Below are 18,814 nucleotides of genomic sequence, written 5' to 3'. Positions count from 1 at the left end.
CCCTCGCAGCCTCCCCGCCCCTCCCCTCCCCTCCCCCTCGCCCTTCCACCCGCCCCCGCAGTAGGAAAAGGAGAGGGAGGAGGGTAGGAAAGTGCTGTTCTGTGGAAAGGGGCGGAAGGAGGGGAGGAAAAAAAAAAGAAAAAGGGAACAGAAACATGGCCGTCGGCGGTCGGGACGGCCGCGCCGCGGACAGCTCCTAGGCGCCCCAGCGCCCGCACGGCCGGCCTCCGTGGAGAAGAGGCGCCGCCGCGAGTCCGCGCACCCGGCCGTTACCCGCGCTGCGCACAGCACCCCCGAGACCCAGCCCGGAGGCGGCGCAGGCGCAGAGAGGGCCGCGGCGGCGGCGGCGGCGAGAGCCAGTCCCCCGCCTGGCCCCGCCAAGGGCGCCCAGGCCGCGAAGCCGGTGCGTCCATGCCCCAGGAAGGGACTGTGTCCGGGTGGCGCTGAAGGAGCGGCGGCAGGTGAGCGGCGGCGGCGAAGGGCCTTTTGCAGAAGATCCCTGCGCGCGCCTTTTCGGGGCCCGCGCTTCGGTGCCGGCAGAGCGACGGGCAGGTAGCAACGCGGCGTGGGGAGTTCAGAAGGCCGGCCTGCGGGGGGTATCCGAGGAGGTGGAGAGTGGTCGGGGCCGGCATCCCGGCCTAGTTTCTCCGCGGTTTCCGGGGGCGGGGAGTCCCCGGAGCCTGCGGGGCGTGATGGAGGAGAGGCTGGGCCAGGAAGGGCCTCCCCACGCCACCGCCTGGGCTTCTGAGAACCACTTGCAGGGAAGCCCGGGGAGTCTGGGCCCTCGGGACTCCCGGGGCGCCTGCCGCCTGGGTGGGGGCAGGGTGGGGCGGGGATGGGGGAGTTCGGGCGGGGGCTGTGGCCGGGCGGCGGGAGCTAGGGGTTCTCCCGAGGGATCGCTGGGCTCCGCGGCGAGAACGGGGCGCGGGCAGGTGTCGCAGGTAAATTGAGAGCATTTCCTCCTCTGCCTACCTTGGCCGCTCCTGGCGACTTCTTTGTTGGGGATAACTTTTAGAAAGGCAGGTTCCATTCAACTCTGAGTGACTAAACACAAAACCAACGAATGAGCCCCTAGTGCTGACTTCTGTAAAGAGCTGTAATGTAACTTTTCTGTATTGAGCATGCTGTTGTGTTTTCTCCCTTTTTTCTGCTTCATAGACATTTTACCTCCCTCATCAGAACAAATAAGGAATGACCTAGTTTCTAAATAGTACCCCCCCCCCCCCCCATTATTTGTGTGTTTCACACGGTAAACTTTAGGGGCAATTTACTCAGCTACTTGTGCGAACGTGGAACCTCCAGCCGTCTCTGTGATTTTGTCTCAGAGAGATTGTCAAGCCTCGTAGTCTGGGAAATTGACTGCTTAATTGAAATTGCCTGCTTAATTGTGTGCAACCCCGTGTTAAGGCGTTCTCCCTAAGTCCCAGTTTACAGTAGAAGTAGATTTTCCCTTTCCGTCTCTCAGCAGGTGAAAGGTATATAGTAAGAAAGGGGAGAATATTGGTGCTAAGGCGCTAAGGTTTCAAATATTTGATTTGAGGTGATCATGTGTATTAAGCAGCTATCTGAAATGCCGAGCAATTTTCTGTGTACACGTGATAAGAGCACAATTAGTTGCAAAAGGTAAACATTTCTGAGCTTTTCTTGATGAATATAACCATGAAAACCCCCCATCTATATTTTATTTTGTTGGTACTTCAGTTAAAAAGTTGGCAAACTGCCTTCTTGGTGTGGGACTGGGAACTCAGAAATGAACTTGGATTTGTATTCATGAGGAAGCCTCTCATAGAGGCTGCTGTGACTCGTTTTTCTGGTAATGGCAAACTCAGTCTACACTTTCCCCTCTTTGGTATCTCCTGTGGACATTTAGGATTACCCATCTAATCTTTTGTATTGCTAATTTTAGTGAACTGATAATGTTTCACTAGTGCACTACTGTTCAGAATTGTTAATTTGGATAGTAGAAAATCTACGATAGAAATGTTGAAGTTGTATTTTGGAGTATTTTACTCTAACCATTTGTAAATTAGTGCATTCTGTTGTTGAAGTAAGTATAGTATTTTGTAGTAGAAACTTGAACTTTCAGCTGAAGAAATTGGCATGTGAGGATTGTTCTTAAAACGCAAATGTTTTAAATTACAAGGAACTGCAGTAGTGTGTAGGTTATAACAATTCATGGTGCCAGACTGGGAAGTTACTTGTTTGAAGTATTCTCTATTAAGAAACATGTTAAATATCTGCGATAAAAGCTAACTTGTAGCTATATATAGGATTTTGCATGATGAATAATAACCCAACAAGGTACCTTTGCTCTTTGTATATCTGTGAGTTCAAGACCAAAACATTTTGTATTTTCATTGGAGTTTCTTGCCAAGACAGATATTGATTTCACATTGGCTTTGCTGCTCAGTTTGAAAGTTAGGTTTCAGTTTTATCCTTGCAACTTAAGTACAGGTTGTATGTAAAAAGAAAGCTGCTGAGTCAGAGACAGGTTGTCTCACTTGGTCTTTCTGATTTGCAAAACAGAATTTCTGTTCTAGTTTGAATTTCCAGTATAATATGTTTACTGAAACTTAGGTAGTAAGGATAAATAAGCTTTCATAATAATACATGGATTAAAATTTTATCTTCTCTATGCTGGTGCCACAATTTGTATCTCTTTAAGATTGTCAGTTTGACAGACTTGTAATAATGGGGTGCTTTGTTGGAATTGGAGATCCCTTTATAAGAGTTAAAACTGGGAAAAAGTTGTAAATAGTACAGCTGGTGTGAAACAGTAGGTCTTTGGCATTATTATTAGAAATCAATAATGTGGTGAAGGCCTGGGGTGAGGGGTTTAAAAAGTTTAATTCTTACTTTACATTTTTCTGTACTTTCATTCTATTGTACTTGCATTATATATATTTTTTACGTTTTAAAAAATTTATTGCATTGAGAGAGAGAGGAAGGGAGGCAGAGACACAGACCGATCAACATTGATTTGTTGTTCCAATTACTTATGTGCATTCATTGGTTGATTCTTGTATGTGCCCTGACCAAGGATTGAGCTGGAAATCTTGATGTGTCAGGACCAGGCTTTAACCAACTATAATACATTAATTGGTATAATATTACTTCTTCTATCTATACTTGTTTATAATTCTGTTGTTAATGTTCATATTGTTGTCTTTTTAAGCATAACATGTTTTACTGTCACAGTTTATTTAATCCTTTTCTATCTTTGACATTTTAGTAAGTCTACTTTTTTACTCTTAAAATAATGCTATAATGAAATCACTTTGCTAACACGATGGTCCAAGCCAAATTACTTTTTACATCTTTGAAAAAATATATTTTTGCTGTAATATTTTTTCTAAAAATGTTCAATTACAGTCTATATTCAGTATTATTATGTATTAGTTTCAGGTGTACATTTTAGTGGTTAGACAATCATATACTTACTTTACAATATGTTCCACCTGATGTTTCTGGGACTCATCTGGCACCATACACATATAGTTATTACAATACTAGTGGCCTGGTGCACGAATCTTGCACATCGAAAGGAAATTAATTAGAATAAATATTTTAATATCGCTATTAGCCCTTTGTCTATAATAGAAGTGTCAACCAAATTCACGATAGACAATGACAGATGCACAAGTTAACTTAGCCTTTTATAGATATAGAATAAACTTGCTTAATTAGAGCTGCTTTCTGATTTAGCTAAACTTTTTCCAGTCTAGTGAAGCACCCCAACTTTCAGGTAATTGTCAGCAACACAGCAATAAATATCAACACAAAGCAGATTATTATTGTAGATCACACAGGGAGAACAAAGGGTAAAATATGTAACTACAGCAGTGTTTGACTATAATTGTGCACAGTGAGAAAATCTGAAGTCATTTTCAAGGTCCACCATTTCTTCTTTTCAGTCGGGTCAAGTTTCTAAGCTTTCTAAATCTCCATTTTCCAGCTGATGAAAAGAAAATAGGATTCCACTGAGTTTTCTGTATACCTACTCCAGGACTTCTGTGAGGATCAAATGAGACGAGGCACGGAAAACGCTTCACAAAAATTTGGTTCAAGTGTGAAATGTTTCCACCTGGCTATAAAGCAAGTCGTGTTCCTGGGCTGAAGAAACTCCAAGGAGGCTAGTCGCTAGGAAGAGGAAGCCGGGCGTTGTTACATGATGTTATTACCTGGGTGCCCATAGCCACTGTTTCAGGGCTGGGCTGGCTGTGGCCTGCATTTTTTGCCATGGTAGCATTGGCTGCGATTTGGTGGGGTGTTGCTCTGGGGTGGTGGCGGGGCCTGTGTCCCACTTGGGGGAAGCTGAATGTTGGTTTGTTGGCGCCAGGTCTGTGGTGCCGTTTATTTTTAAATGGCCAGTGCGCATCATGGCAGCTCCTGCATTGAGCGTTTGCCCCTTTGTGGTCAGTGTGCGTCATAGCTACTGGTCAGATGGACACTTAGCCTTTTATATATATAGATTGGCTTATTAGCTATACATCTTTTTTAAGTAGTTGCCTAAGACAACTACTTAACTATTATAAGGGTTTATAATATTTAAGTTATCACAGTTCAGCCTATATAATAAAAGGCTAATATGCATATTGAACGGCGGAATGACCTGTCACTATGATGCGCACTGACCACCAGGGGGCAGACGCTCAGTGCAGGAGCTGCCCCCTGGTGGTCAGTGCGCTCCCACCGGGGGAGCACCACTCAGCCAGAAGCTGGGCTCTTGGCTGGCGAGTGCAGAGATGGTGGCGGGAGCCTCTCCCGCCTCTGTGGAAACACTAAGGATATCTGACTAACAGCTTAGGCCCGCTCCCAAGCCGTCAGTTGGACATCCCCCGAGGGCTCCCGGACTGCAAGAGGGCGCAGGCTGGGCTGAGGGACCCCTCCAAATGCACAAATTTCATGCACCGGGCCTCTAGTCTTTAAATAGTACTATACCCAGGACTCTTAATTCAGTACACTCTGTTCTATGTTCTCTTCCATTCTTTCTCATCGTTAAAAATACTGAGCTGTTATGAGTATAAAATTAGTTAATGCATGTAAAATACTTTAAACATAGCTCATGCTTTTATTTATATTGGGAATAATAGTTGAAAAGTTCATTAGAAGTTCTTGAATCTGCAGATTGCAAGTTTCTTTTCCAACCTGCCTCAGCTTCTCACTTCCATGATCACACCCAAAGCTATTGGTTCTTAATCTGACTGAATATTACAATGGACTGGGCAGCTAAAAAATATTGATAGTTGTGTGCCATCCTTCGAAATTCTTATTTTACAAGTGGCCCGGTGCACGAAATTTGTGCACATTAAAAGGGAATTAATTAGAGGAAATATTTTAATATTGCTGTTTGCCCTTTTTCTATAATAGAAGTGTCAGAGATGAAGGAAAATTAGTAAAATATATATAAAATCTCCCTCCTGTCGAAGTCTGGGGCACGACACAGGACCTAGAGTCAAGACCCTGCCCACCACTTGCACGTGCTTCGAAAATGCAGGAGACCCAGACCCGGCTGACCCCACCCCCATTGGGTGAGACCAAGACCCAGCCGGCCTTACCGCTGTCAAGCACCTCCAGGCGGGGGGCACAACCTAGGGTCCCCCAGCCCGGCGCCCGGTGGCGGTGCAGTTTCAGGTCCCCCGTCAAGCCCTGCCAGGCGGGGGGTGCAGCCTCAGGTCCCCCGGCCTGAGGTCCCCTGACAAGCCCTGCTGGGCGGGGGAGGCAGCCTGAGGTCCTCTGTCAAGCCCTGTCAGGCGAGAGCCATGGCCTGAGGTCCCTATTAAGTCCCGCCGGGCAGGGGGCACGGCCTGAGGTCCCCTGTCAAGCCCCGCCAGGCAGGGGGCACAACCTGAAGTCCCCCGGCTGGCGCTGGGGCAGGGGCCATGGTCTGAGGTCTCCCGGCCTGGTGCTGGGGTGGGGGGTGTGGCCTGAGGTCCCCCGTCAAGCCAACCCCCCCCCTCCCCGCAGTGTCACGTCAGCGCTGAACAGGGATACATGCAGGCAGTGTCACGTCCCTAGCTGGGGATGCAGGCAGGCAGCTTCACCTCAGTGCTGGGCAGGGACGCACACAGGCAGCATGACATTAGCGCTGGTGCAGAAGTCCCTGCCCCTGTTCCCTCCCCCCAGCTCCTGTGCGTGCGCAACCCATTGCCTGGTCGTGACTCGGACACCGTTAGGACCAATTAGCATATTACCTCTTTGTTATATAGGATTGGTCTGATATATTTTTAATGTGTTCCAGCTGGCTCTAATGTGGAGTCAGAGTGGAGAACCATTGCCCTAGACCTTATCACCCACTCTATAACTTAAAAACTATAAGCATCTAATTTTGACTTCCATGTCTTCTTTTGCCAACTCATATATTCTAGTTCCCTATTTTGACATTTCTGACATTCCATCGAGACCTCCAGACCATTAGCCAAACCTCATTTTCATTGTCTGTCATCCTCTTATATATAACTAGAGGCCCGGTGCATGAAATTCGTGCATGGGGGGGAGTCCCTCAGCTCAGCCTGCACTCTTTCCAATCTGGGACCCCTCGGGGGATGTCCAACTGCCGGTTTGGGTCCGATCCTAAACCGGCAGTTGGACATCCCTCTCGGAATCCGGGTCCACTGGCTCCTAACCACTTGCCTGCCTGATCACCCCAATCTTGTCCCCCTGCCAGCCTGATCATCCCTAACCGCCTCTGCCTTGGCCCCTTGGCCTAAGCCGCAGTCTGGCCTCCCTCTGCGGGAGGCGACCTGGCAGACCAGGGAAAGGTGCTGCCCCCATTATCCTGCTGCTGCTGCTGCTGCTGCTGCTGCTGCTGCTGCTACTGCCACTGCTGGCCCGAGCCTGGGCCCTTCACAGCCGCCTGCGGCTGCCTGAGCCTTGGCCCTCGCAGGCGCTGCGGCTTTGTCTGGAAGGATATCCGGAAGGTTGTCTGGAAGACATCTGCTCTAATTAGCATATTACTCTTTTATTAGTATAGGTTCTTTCCTTACCCAATTACATTGATCCATTGAATGAGAATTTTAATGCCTGCTAGTGCTCTGTACTATTTTGTGGGGTCAAGTTATCAACTCTCTCTTTCCTCTCTTCACTCTAATCAGGGCAAAACTTTAGACCTGATTAAACCTAATTCTTTGCCAGTACTATGGTTCCTTGAACCTGAGCAGCTTAATGTGACTGGAGGAAGCAAATGACAGTACTGACTGGTTTCACTTTAAGCTTATGGCCAAAAATATAAACATGTGCCCTTAGCATTATCTAGTCATTTTTGTCTTCCAGTTTCATTACTAAGAAGTCTGTTTAATTTTTTTCCTTTTCTTACTTTTAGCCAGATATATATGGCCCCTCCATCTGTGCTGTTGCCTCTTGCCCATTTAGGAATTTTGCTTCTGGAGTTATCCTTTTTTCTCTTCTGTATCATCTTTTCTTTCCTGCTGAGTCATTTTTATAAGCATGTGAACATACTGTAACATCTCTATTTTCTCTCTCACACACACATCCACATCCACCTTTCTCATTTACAGCAAAAAACGTCAAAAAGAATTGCTCATACTCATTTTCTCTACTTTCTCACTTTGTCTTACTCTACCTCTCATCAACATTCGACAAAGTTAATTGATTAGTCCCTATTATTTTAAAAACCTCATTAGTTTTCTGGATGCTATATTATTCTGATTTGTTTTTTTCTGAATTATGGCAGTTGCTTCTCAGTCTTGTTTTCTAGATTCTCTTGCCTTCTAAAAGTGGAGTGCTCTAGGCTTAGGCCTTATACCTTTTCTTTGTGTTATCAGAGAAATGTGTGGATGGTCTTTCTCCATTGCTAGTGGGAGTGGAGTTGTTGGGGTGCCATTGGAATAAGCATTTCCAGAGTCCCTACAAGAGGATAAGATGTGCTAGAAAGCTTTATTTATGTGGAATTACATCCCTGGGATTGCAAAGTCTCATTTCCCTTAATCCAGTCCTGGAAGAGGTGCAGCTGGGGATTCAGCAGAGCTAAAGCCAGTGTCCAGAGTCTCCATTCCAAGGTGGACCTGAATTCAAGGGAGCCAAGAGAGCAGGCACCCTGCAGCAGGAGCACTAAGAATCCCATGGGAACCGGGGGGCGGGGGGGGGGGGGAGAGAGAGAGAGAGAGGGAGAGAGAGAGAGAGAGAGAGAGAGAGAGAGAGAGAGAGAGAGAGAGAGAGAGAGAACTCCTTTGTTTAGGAATTAAAGTATTTGAAATCTTCCCATGCTTTCAGTGGCCATACCTACTCTGGCCAATGACCTGTTCCCAGGTGTGAGGGACAGACAAGTACCTTCCCTATGTCACTCAGACTTTACTGGGCATGCATCTGTTCTTCCCGTGTCCTGTCCCATCCCCTAGTGGGGGACAGATATTGGTACCCTGGAGAAGGTTAAATTGCAGCTTCCTGACAAAGTTGCACAAATCGCATGCCCATAATATTTGACCTTCCCTTTGTTCTTTCCAGTTAGTTAATAACTAGGTTATTACAACAGTATCAATTAGTATTTGACACTTTTTAGGGTATCTTATCTAATTACATGGTTATAAGTATCATTAGTTTGCTATTGATTCCGTCTTGATATTTTTATTGGACTGACTTTTCCATTTGTAGGTAGGTATCTCAAACTTGTCCAAAACAGAATTTTTGTTTTTTTTTTCAAACCTACCCTTTCGTTAGGCATCACTGTATGGCAGCTCCATTCACCTACTTGGTGAGGCCACAAACTGGACACCATTCTTCCTTTCTCTTTTTCTCCTCACACCTCCAATCCATCAGCAGCTGTTCTACCTTTAAATTATATTCAAAATCTTGCTATTCTTGTGCTCTACTTCTTTGCCCTAGTAGAAGCCATTATCTCTCTTCTGGACTAGTATTGCAGTTTCCTTCAAACTGCTTTTCCTGCTTCTGATCTTCTCTTCCTCTAGTCCAATGGTCGGCAAACTCATTAGTCAACAGAGCCAAATATCAACAGTACAACGATTGAAATTTCTTTTGAGAGCCAAATTTTTTAAACTTAAACTTCTTCTAACGCCACTTCTTCAAAATAGACTCGCCCAGGTATTTTGTGGAAGAGCCACACTCAAGGGGCCAAAGAGCCGCATGTGACTCGTGAGCGACAGTTTGCTGACCACGGCTCTAGTCTGTTTATAGCAGCGTGTGGTTTTGTTTTTTAAAGACATGAATAATAGTATATCACTCTCATCTAGAGGCTACTGGTAGCTTCCCATAACATCCTATATAATAAAAGGCTAATATGCAAATCAACCGAATGGCGGAATGACTAGTTGCTATGACACTCACCACCAGGGGCCAGATGCTCAATGCAGAAGCTGCCCCCTGGTGGTCAGTGCACTCCAACAGGGGGAGCACTGCTCAGCCAGAAGCCGGGCTCATAGCTGGCAAGCTCAGAGGCAGTGGCGGGAGCCTCTTCCACCTCCGCGGCAGCGCTAAGGACCCCTTGGGGGATGTTGCCTGCCGGCTTAGGCCTGTTCCCCGTGGGGACTAAGCCAGCAGGCGGACATCCCCCGAGGGGTCCCAGACTGTGAGAAGGTGCAGGCCGGGCTGAGGGACCCCCCCACCCACCAGTACACGAATATTGTGCACTGGGCCTCTAGGTTATAGTAAAACCCAAAGACCTTATCTTAGCCTAAAAGGTAATATATGATATCCCCTTTCACTGACTTCATCTTTGTGCCCTGACTGGGAATCAAATATGACCTCTTGGTTCATGGGTCAGTGCTCAACTACTGAGCCACATCGGCCAGGCCTGATGAACATTTTGACACCTTAACTCTCTCTCTGCATTTTATTATTTTTTTTTACTAAACCATCCTTCCTATATAATAAAAGCCTAATATGCAAATTGTCCCCTTGGGAGTTCAACCACTCGCTGTGACATGCGCTGACCACCAGGGAGTGGGCGTCGACAATGCGGCACTGGCAGGGGGCGGCAGTGGGGGTGCTGCCGGCCCCGATGGGCCCTGACAGGCCCCGACGAGAGCGGGACTGTGGCGGGATGGTGGAGTAGGTGAGCCGGTGGCACCAGGCCAAGGCGGATAAGTGGGGGCCCGATCACCCCACAGACGGCGACCAGTGGTGGCGGCGGGGTGTGGGGCCGCTGCCTGGCTCCCAGGCGCTGAGGGAGCCAGGAGGGGGGCCCAGCCCCGATTGATTGCTTCGCAGCCAGGTGGGATGGTGGAGCAGGCGAGGGGGCAGCACCAGGCCAAGGCAGGTGCCAGGCAGAGCTGCGAGGCTGTGAGGCTGGGGGTGCGAGCTGGGGCCCGATCCCCTCAGGCCATCCATACGGGACCCCACCTATGCACGAATTTGTGCACTGGGCCTCTAGTTTGAGAATAAGTTCAGCATGTATTTCTGAAGAACAAGGACAATCTCTTACACAATACAATAATCACATTAGTAAAATTAGCGTTGTTACAAAATTATCTGATATATAGTCTACATTAAAATTCCCAGTAATATTCCTTAACAGCATTTCTTTGTTTTTCTGTTTCCTGATCCATTCTAGTATCACTGATTCTAGTATCACTGGTTATGTTTAGTTGTTACTTAACTTGGTAGATTACTTGGAGTTTCTACATAGGCAGTCCTGTCAGCGAATAGGGACAGTTTTATTTCTTCCTTCTACCTGTAAAATTTTTTTTATTTATTGATTGATTTTAGAGAAAGAGGAAGGGAGAGAGAGAGGGAGACAGAGACAGACACTGATTTGTTATTGATTTGTTGTTTCACTTATTTATGCATTCATTGGTTGATTCTTGTATGTGCCCTGACCGAGGATCAAACTGCAACTTTGATGTATCAGGACAATGCTCTAACCAACTGAGCTACCTGGCCAGTTTTTCTTCTTTTTTATTTTCTTTCTTCTCTTTTCTTGGGGTTTATTTTTGTTGTGTGTGTGTGTGTGTGTGTGTGTGTGTGTGTGTGTTTCTACTTTCTTACAATTGAAGGAATAAACTGTTCTGCATATTCACAACTGTAAACCTATTTTTGGTCACCCCTGCATTTCCCTGTAAGTACCGCTTTAACTGCATTCCACAAATTTTTATATGTTGTCTTTCCCTTTTTGTTCAATTCACAATATTTTGTAATTTCTTAAATTTCCTTTTGAACCATAAATTATTTAGAAGTATGTTTAAATTCCAAGTGTTTAGAGATTTTCCTGTTATCTTCATGTTGCCACTTTTTTGATTCTCAGATTTTAATCTTTAATCTAGAATAATACCTTGGACTTTTTTTCCTTCATGATATTGATATTTGGTTTTTTAGAATTCTACCCTTTAGTTTGAGTTTTTCTGCCTCATCCCTCATGATTAGATGAAGGCTATGCATTTTTGTCACTATATAACTAATGTAATGTCCTTCTTAGTGCATCACATCAGAAGGTATGTCATATCAGTTTGACAAATTATTAGTGATGTTAACTTTGATTACTTGGTTGAAGTGGTGGCCACCAGATTTCTGGTGATGCATTTTATTTCTTTGTAATTATTAGTATCTCTGGGGAAGAGTCTGAGATTGTATAAATATCCTATTTCCAACCCCCTTCTACTCAGTGGTTTTAGCATACATTGATAATTCTTTCTCAAATCTGAATACTGTGATGATTGTAATGTGGTTTTTGTCATTTACATGCATTCATTAATGATTCTTATATGTGCCCTGACGGCGGTGGGGTGGTAGTGAATCAAAAACGCAACCTTGGCCTATGGGAATGATGCTCTTAATCAAGTGAGCTAGGGTGTAATATGGTTTTTTATCTTTACTGTTATGTTTGTTAGTTGGCATTCTATTGTGAAGAACATTCCTTTCCTTCCCTCTTCTTCTTTCACTTTTATAATATCAGTATGTATACAAGGCTTAAAAAAATCAATATGTTATATACTCCATCACTGTCATTCATTTTGATGCTGAATGATTCAGTTTGGCCAATGGGAGACTCTTGAAGCTAGTTCCTGTGTCCTTTTGATAGGGCCCCCATTAGTCTTTGAGTAATGGTTTTGTTTTGTTTTTTCCTTTGCATAAGATGTTCTAAGGCAGTGGTCTGCAAACTGCGGCTCGCAGCCACATGCGGCTCGCGAGCCGCGGTTTGCCGCTCTGTTGACTAATGAGTCTGCCGACCACTGTTCTAAGGGTATCATGTACCCTTCCTGCCCAGTCTTGGTATTATTGGCCATTTTTCCAAGGAGCTCTAGTATCCTATGGTGGAGGATGGTTTTAAAAAATAAAAATTTAGCTGTAGCCAGTTTGGCTCATTGAATAGAGTGCCGGCCTATCAACTGAAGAGTCCAGGGTTCGATTCTGGTTGGGAAACACGTGCCTGGGTTGCAGGCTTGATCCCAGGCCCTGGTCAGGGTGCATGCGGGAGGCAACCAATCAATGTCTCTCTCTCACATCGATGTTTCTCTTTCTCTCTCTCCCCCTTCCTTAAAAAAAAAAAGTGAAATAAAAACTTAGGTGCTGCATTTGTTTATTGTTTGTGGGGTGACACTGCTTCTGGATTTTATTTTTAGCAGAGAGGAGGAGATACATATACATGCATTGTTAACAGCTTTATTGAGCTATAATTCACATACCACACAATTCACTGATTTGAAATATATAGTTTGTTGGTTTTTAGCATACAATTGTTCAACCATCACCATGATCAATTCTAGAACATTTTCATCACCCCAAAAAGAAACCATATGCCCATTAGCAGTCACTCCCCATTTCCCCCAACCCCCTAGCTTTAGGCAGCCCACCAGTATACTTTCTCTTCTATTTTGAACATTTCATATAAATAGAACCATACAATATGTAGTCTTTTGTGACTTTTTCCATTTAGCGTGTTTTTAGGCTTCATCCATCTTGTAGCATGTAGCAGTAGTACTTAATTTCTTTTCGTTGCTGAATGACAATCCATTGTATGGATATACTAATGTGTATTATTTAGCTCTTCATCTATTGATGGTCTTTGGGCTCTTTCCCCTTGTCTATTATCAATAATGTTGAATACATATTTAAAATATTTTATTTTTTGCCCTGGTTGGTGTGGCTCGGTTGGAGTGTCATCCTGTGTACTGAAAGGTCATGGGTTCGATTTCCAGTCAGGGCACATACCCAGGTTGCGGGTTCAATCCCTGATTGGGTGGGTATGGGAGATAATCCATTGATGTTTCTCCCTCTCTCCCTCTCTCTCTCTCTCACACACACTCACTCTTAGTCTCCTTCCCTCTCTCCCTCTCCCTAAAAGCAATAAAAACATATCCTTAGGTGAGGATTAAAATATTTTATTTTTTAATTATTTTCGTTTTACAGAAATGTTGAAAACTTGCTACAGAGTTCTTTATGCCTTTATGGTTAACGTTTTATGTTACCATAGTACATTTGTCAAAACGAGGACATCAATATCATTACATTGCTATTAATTAAAATCAAGATTTTGCTTTAATTTCACTAGTGTTACCATAAATGTGCTTTTTCTTTTCTCTGATCCATTTCAGGGTACCCCATTACATTTAGTATATAAGTATTTTTAAAGCTAAGAATTCATGCTAATACCTCTAATTCAATTCTAATATACTAGAGGCCCAGTGCCCTCTCATAATCTGGGACCCCTAGGTCAGGGGATGATGGAGAGCCGGTTTCGGCCTGGTCCCTGCAAGCCAGGCCGGGGGACCCCACCTAGTATGCATATTAGATCTTTGGTTAATTTCTTCCCACTCTCCCGCTTCCTTCTGAGATTCTTCAGTCTGTTGCATGTTTCCTTGCCTGTGGTTTCCGCTTCTATGTTGAGTGTCTGCCCCCTGGTGGTCAATGCGCATCATAGCTATCGGCTGGTCGCTTAGGCATTTACATATATACTAGAGGCCCGGTGCATGAAATTCGTGCACGGGGGGGCGGGGGGTGTCCCTCAGCCCAGCCTGCACCCTCTCCAGTCTGGGATCCCTAGAGGGATGTCTGAGAGGGATCGGGCCTAAACGGGCAGTCGGACATCCCTCTCACAATCCAGGACTGCTGGCTCCCAACTGCTCGCCTGCCTGCCTTCCTGATTGCCCCTAACTGCTTCTGCCTGCCAGCCTGATCACCCCCTAACCACTCCTCTGCCAGCCTGATTGATGCCTAACTGCTCCCCTGCCAGCCTGTTTGCCCCCAACTTCCCTCCTCTGCAGGCCTGGTCACCCCTAACTGCTCTCCCCTGCAGGCTTGATCGCCCCCACTGCCCTCCCTTGCAGGCATGGTCCCTCCCAACTGCCCTCCCCTGCTGGCCATCTTGTGGTGGCCATCTTGTGTCCACATGGGGGCAGGATATTTGACCACATGGGGGCAGCCATCTTGTGTGTTGGAGTAATGGTCAATCTGCATATTACTCTTTTATTAGATAGGACTAGAGGCCCAGTGCATCAACTTTCATGAACTGGGGAGGGGGGAGGTCCCTCAGCCCGGCCTGTGCATTCTCACAGTCTGGGACCCTTTACCCCTTACTGCCCGCCTGCAGCGGAGGTGGGAGAGGCTCCCGCCACCTCCGCTGTGTTCGCCAGCCATGGGTCCGGCTCCCCCTGTGGGAGCGCACTGGCCACCAGGGGGCAGCTCCTGCATTGACCGTCTGCCCCCTGGTGGTCAGTGCACATCATAGCAACCAGTTGTTCAGCCGTTTGGTGATTTGCATATTAGGATTTTATTATATAGGATATAGATAGATAGATTTTACTTGCCTTCTCCATTCTATATTTATATCTCCCTTTTCTCACAACAAGAACTCTGGTTTCCAACAGCTGTTTCATCACAGAATACATACAGAATAATGTTATAATTACTACAGCCATCCTATATAATAAAAGGCTAATATGCAAATTGACTGAATGGCAGAATGATCAGTCACTATGTTGCTGGTGAGTGCAGTGGTGGTGGCGGAAACCTCTTCCGCCTCTGTGGCAGCTCTAAGGATGTCTGACTGCCAGGGAGCGGGCCTAAGCCGTCAGTTGGACATCCCCTGAGGGCTCCCAGACTGTGAGAGGGCACAGGCTGGGCTGAGGGACTCCCCCCTCCCCAGTGCATGAATTTCCTGCACCAGGCCTCTAGTATCATTATAAAAAGCAAGCCTTCTAAGTAAAGCTCAAGATTTCTTTTCAGTTCTTAATGTTAAAATAAATTGTTCAAAAGTTACTTGGGTTAGTTCTTCTTTCATTCCCTTTTATATGGTTACTAGAGGCCTGGTGCATGAATTTGTGCATGGGTGGGGTCTGGCCGGCCTGCCCCAATTGGGGCTGATTGGGCCAGGCCTGGCTGGGGGGAAGGTACGTGGGAGGTTGGCCAGTTGGCCCTGCCCCTGATCAGGGTGTGGGGGGCTGATCGGGGGTGCGGATGGCTGGGGGGAGGGGCCGCAGGCGGTTGGTCGGATGGCCCTGTCCCCTGGTCGAACTCCCAGTCAAGGGGAAAATTTGCATATTAGCCTTTTATTATATAGGATATTATCAATTTGATACATAGCTTGGTTCAATGACTCACATAACTTTAATGGTGAAGTTAGATATTTAACCAGGTTAAATTTTTTGAAAGGATGTTTTTATTGATTTTCGGAGAGAGAGAAATAGAAATATTGATGAGAGAGAAACATCATTAATCGGCTGCCTCCTGCACATGACCCAGGCACATGCCCTGAGCAGGAATCGAACTGCAAGCTCCTGCTGCATGGGCCGATGCTCAACCAACTGAGCTACATTGGCCAGGCTAACTGGGTTAATTTTTTTTTAATGGAATATAGAAATTGTTCTTTTGTAGACTTAACCCTTTAGAACAGGGGTGGCCTGTGGGCTGTATAAGGCCTGCAAAATCATTTGGTCTGGCCCTGCCAAGGCAACTTCAGATGGGACTTGAAATTCAATAAACCTAGGAGCTTTTTTCATAGCAACCTACGTTTATATTAAGTGAATTATATTAAGTGAATGCTGTTACAAATATCCGAATGGCCCCTGGCAGAAAAAAAGTTCCCCACCCCTGCTTTAGAGTGATATACCCTGCTTATGTGTTTGTTAATCTTACTAGTGTTTAAGAATTTTGATTTAGTTGCCGACATTTTAAAAATTGGAGATTTACATAGAAATCCTGGGTTCTGACTTCTCTTAAAAAGGCAAAAAGGAAGTTCTGGTTTTGCTAAGTTCATTTGACAACAATTTGGATGGATCTGACTGCTAGTGGCTGCCTGTGTTTTCTGGTTCCCACAACTGGCATTTGTGTTTGCAACCCTTCCTCCTCCTCCCCCTCCTCCTCCCCCTCCTTCTCCTCCTCTTCCTCCTCCTCCCCCCCCCTCCTCCTTCTTTTCCTCCTCCCCCCCACCCTTCCCCCTCCCCCCCTCCTGTTTATATTGTTTTTATTGATTTCATAAAGAGGGAGACAGGGATGGAAACATCAGTGATGACAGAATCATTGATCAGCTGCTTCTTGCATGACCCCTACTGGGGATCTAGCCTACAACCCAGGCATATACCCTGACTGGGAATTGAACTGTGATCTCCTGGTTCATGGGTAGATGCTCAATCACTGAGCCACACCAGCTGGGCACAGCCCTTCTTCTTTGTAAAACTTGCGGTGGCAGGTGTAATAGTAGAGGATTGCACTGCTTTGTGTTCTGAAAAAGGAACTGATTTTATCAGAGATGACTTACTTTTTCACTTTTGTAGTTTCATGACCCAGCCAGCTTAACTGATGTTGATAATGTTTTCTAAATGGAATCACCAAGGACCTATTTTAAATTGCTTATCTGTAGCAAATAACTTTGATAAAACTGTACTCTCTTTGTTGTTTAAACAAAGTTTTCTTTCATTTTGGATGGTTTGGAACACACAGATATTATTGAAGCTTAAAAAAAGTCTGTTTGTTACAGTGAGGAATTGTGTAAACTACATTTAGCCTTGTAAATTGAAGTTAATAACATTTTGCTGATGTCAACAGCATTTATTTATTAAAATGTATGTCATTCTAAACAGTAAGGTGAAGTGAAATTGATTGCTAAAGGTTATCTTAGCTGTAGCTGGAAAAAGTAATTTAATTAATTATTAAACTATAAATCTAAGTTTTTACAAGTATTTTAAATTATTTTCAAAAGCCCTCCTTGACCTGATTGATATTTGTAGAGTTCTCTGTCCAACAACAGAGCACATATTTTGCTGAAGTCCACATGGCATATTTACTAAGGTAGACCATATTCTTAGCCATAAAATGTCTCAATAAATGTAAAAGAATTCAAGTCATACACATTATATTCTCTGACCACAATGCAATTAAATTAGAAGTCAGTAACTGAAGATTCTTGGAAAATCCCTAAGTGTAAAATTTGGAACCTGGAAAACACACATTTATGTATGAATGAATGTATGTATTTTTAAATTCTCCACCCCAGGATATATATGGAGAGAAAAGATGGGGGGAGAGAGAGAGAGGAAGAGGGAGAGAAATATTGATCAGTTGCCTTCCTCAGTTGCCTTCTGTACATGCCCTAATTGGGAATTGAACACGCAACCCTTAGGTGTATGGGACACCACTCCAGCCAACTAAACCATTAGGCCAGTGCTTTTCAAACATATTTTTTTATTTATTGACTTGAGGGACAGAGAGGGACAGAGATAGAGACAGACATCAATTTATTCCACTTTTTTATACATTCATTGGTTGATTCTTGTATCTGTCCTGACGAGATCCAACCTGCAACCTTGGTGTATGGAATGACTCTCTAACCAACTGAGATACCCAGGCCAGGGCTGAAAAACATACTGTTAAATACCCTCTTGGTCAAAGAAAATGTATTTTATGAAAGGGAAATTAAGATATTTTGAACCAAATGAAAAGAGAACATGATATTTAAATTTGTGGGATGCCACTAAAACTTTGCTGAGGGCGGGATTCATAGCACTAAATACCTAGAAAATAAGAAAGATCTGAAGTTAATGACAGTTTCCAGCTTAAGAAATGAGAAAAAGAAGAGCAAATTAAATTTTATATAAACAGAGGAAAGAAAATAATAAAGATAAAAGTAGAAATTAATGGAATATAATACAGAAAAGCAATAGAGAAAAATCAGTGAAATGAAAAACTGGTTCTTAGAGAAGATCAATGAAATTGATAAATTTCTAGCCAGACTGATAAGGAAAAAAAAGAAAGAACACACAAATTAATAATATCAGGAATTAGAGGGATGACATCACTACATAGTCTACTGATATTAAAAGACAATAAGGGAGAGAAACCAAGATGGCGGCATAGGTAAACACCTAAACTGCTGCCTCGCACAACAATTTCAAAACTACAACTAAAAGACAGAACGGACACCATCCAGAACCACAGGAAAGCAGGCTGAGTGAAAATTCTACAACTAGAAGGAAGGAGAAAAGCTCACAGAGAATTGGAGGTACGGCAAAGGGGCTTTGTGCGCGCAGAGAGGAAGGGCGGCTGAGAGCTTGGCTGACTTCTTCTGGCGGAAGGGGGAAGGAAGCCTCGGACCACGAGCTGGGAAAGGCAGAAGTCTGAAGGCGCACAAGGGCCAGTGCGCACAAACGCTGCGGAGGTAGCCATAGGCTTTCCCTAGTGAAAGGGAGTCAGAGGATCCTGACTGAGCCCCAGTTCTGACTGCAGTGAACCCCGGTTCCAGGCGAGCCCCTGGGGACCCACGCTCTTGTAGGGGGAGTCTGGACTCTCGGGCGGAGACTCAGGAGCCGGGGAAGGCGGAGGACTGAAAGTGCGCACACGCGCCGCGCCGGTGCGCACAAAGGCTGCGGGGGTTGCCACAGGCTTTCCCTAGTGGAGGGGAGTCAGAGGATTC

The 18,814-nt window shown here is 45.1% G+C and overlaps 1 protein-coding gene across 1 annotated transcript in view; it reads left to right on the top strand.

The window, feature by feature from the left end:
- The first annotated feature begins 57 nt into the window (after positions 1–57).
- DENND4C (DENN domain containing 4C) overlaps positions 58–18,814 on the top strand; it is a 126,577-nt gene continuing 107,820 nt past the window's right edge. The window contains exon 1 of the mRNA XM_080669158.1: positions 58–461. The gene's annotated coding sequence lies outside the window, so the exon portion shown is untranslated. The remainder of the gene's footprint in view (positions 462–18,814) is intronic.

This window comes from Plecotus auritus (genome assembly GCF_963455305.1).
Source record: "Plecotus auritus genome assembly, chromosome: 5".
Classification (NCBI taxonomy): Eukaryota; Metazoa; Chordata; class Mammalia; order Chiroptera; family Vespertilionidae; genus Plecotus; species Plecotus auritus.
Note: the sequence above shows the minus strand (reverse complement) of the source record. Positions and strands in the feature narration are given on the sequence as shown.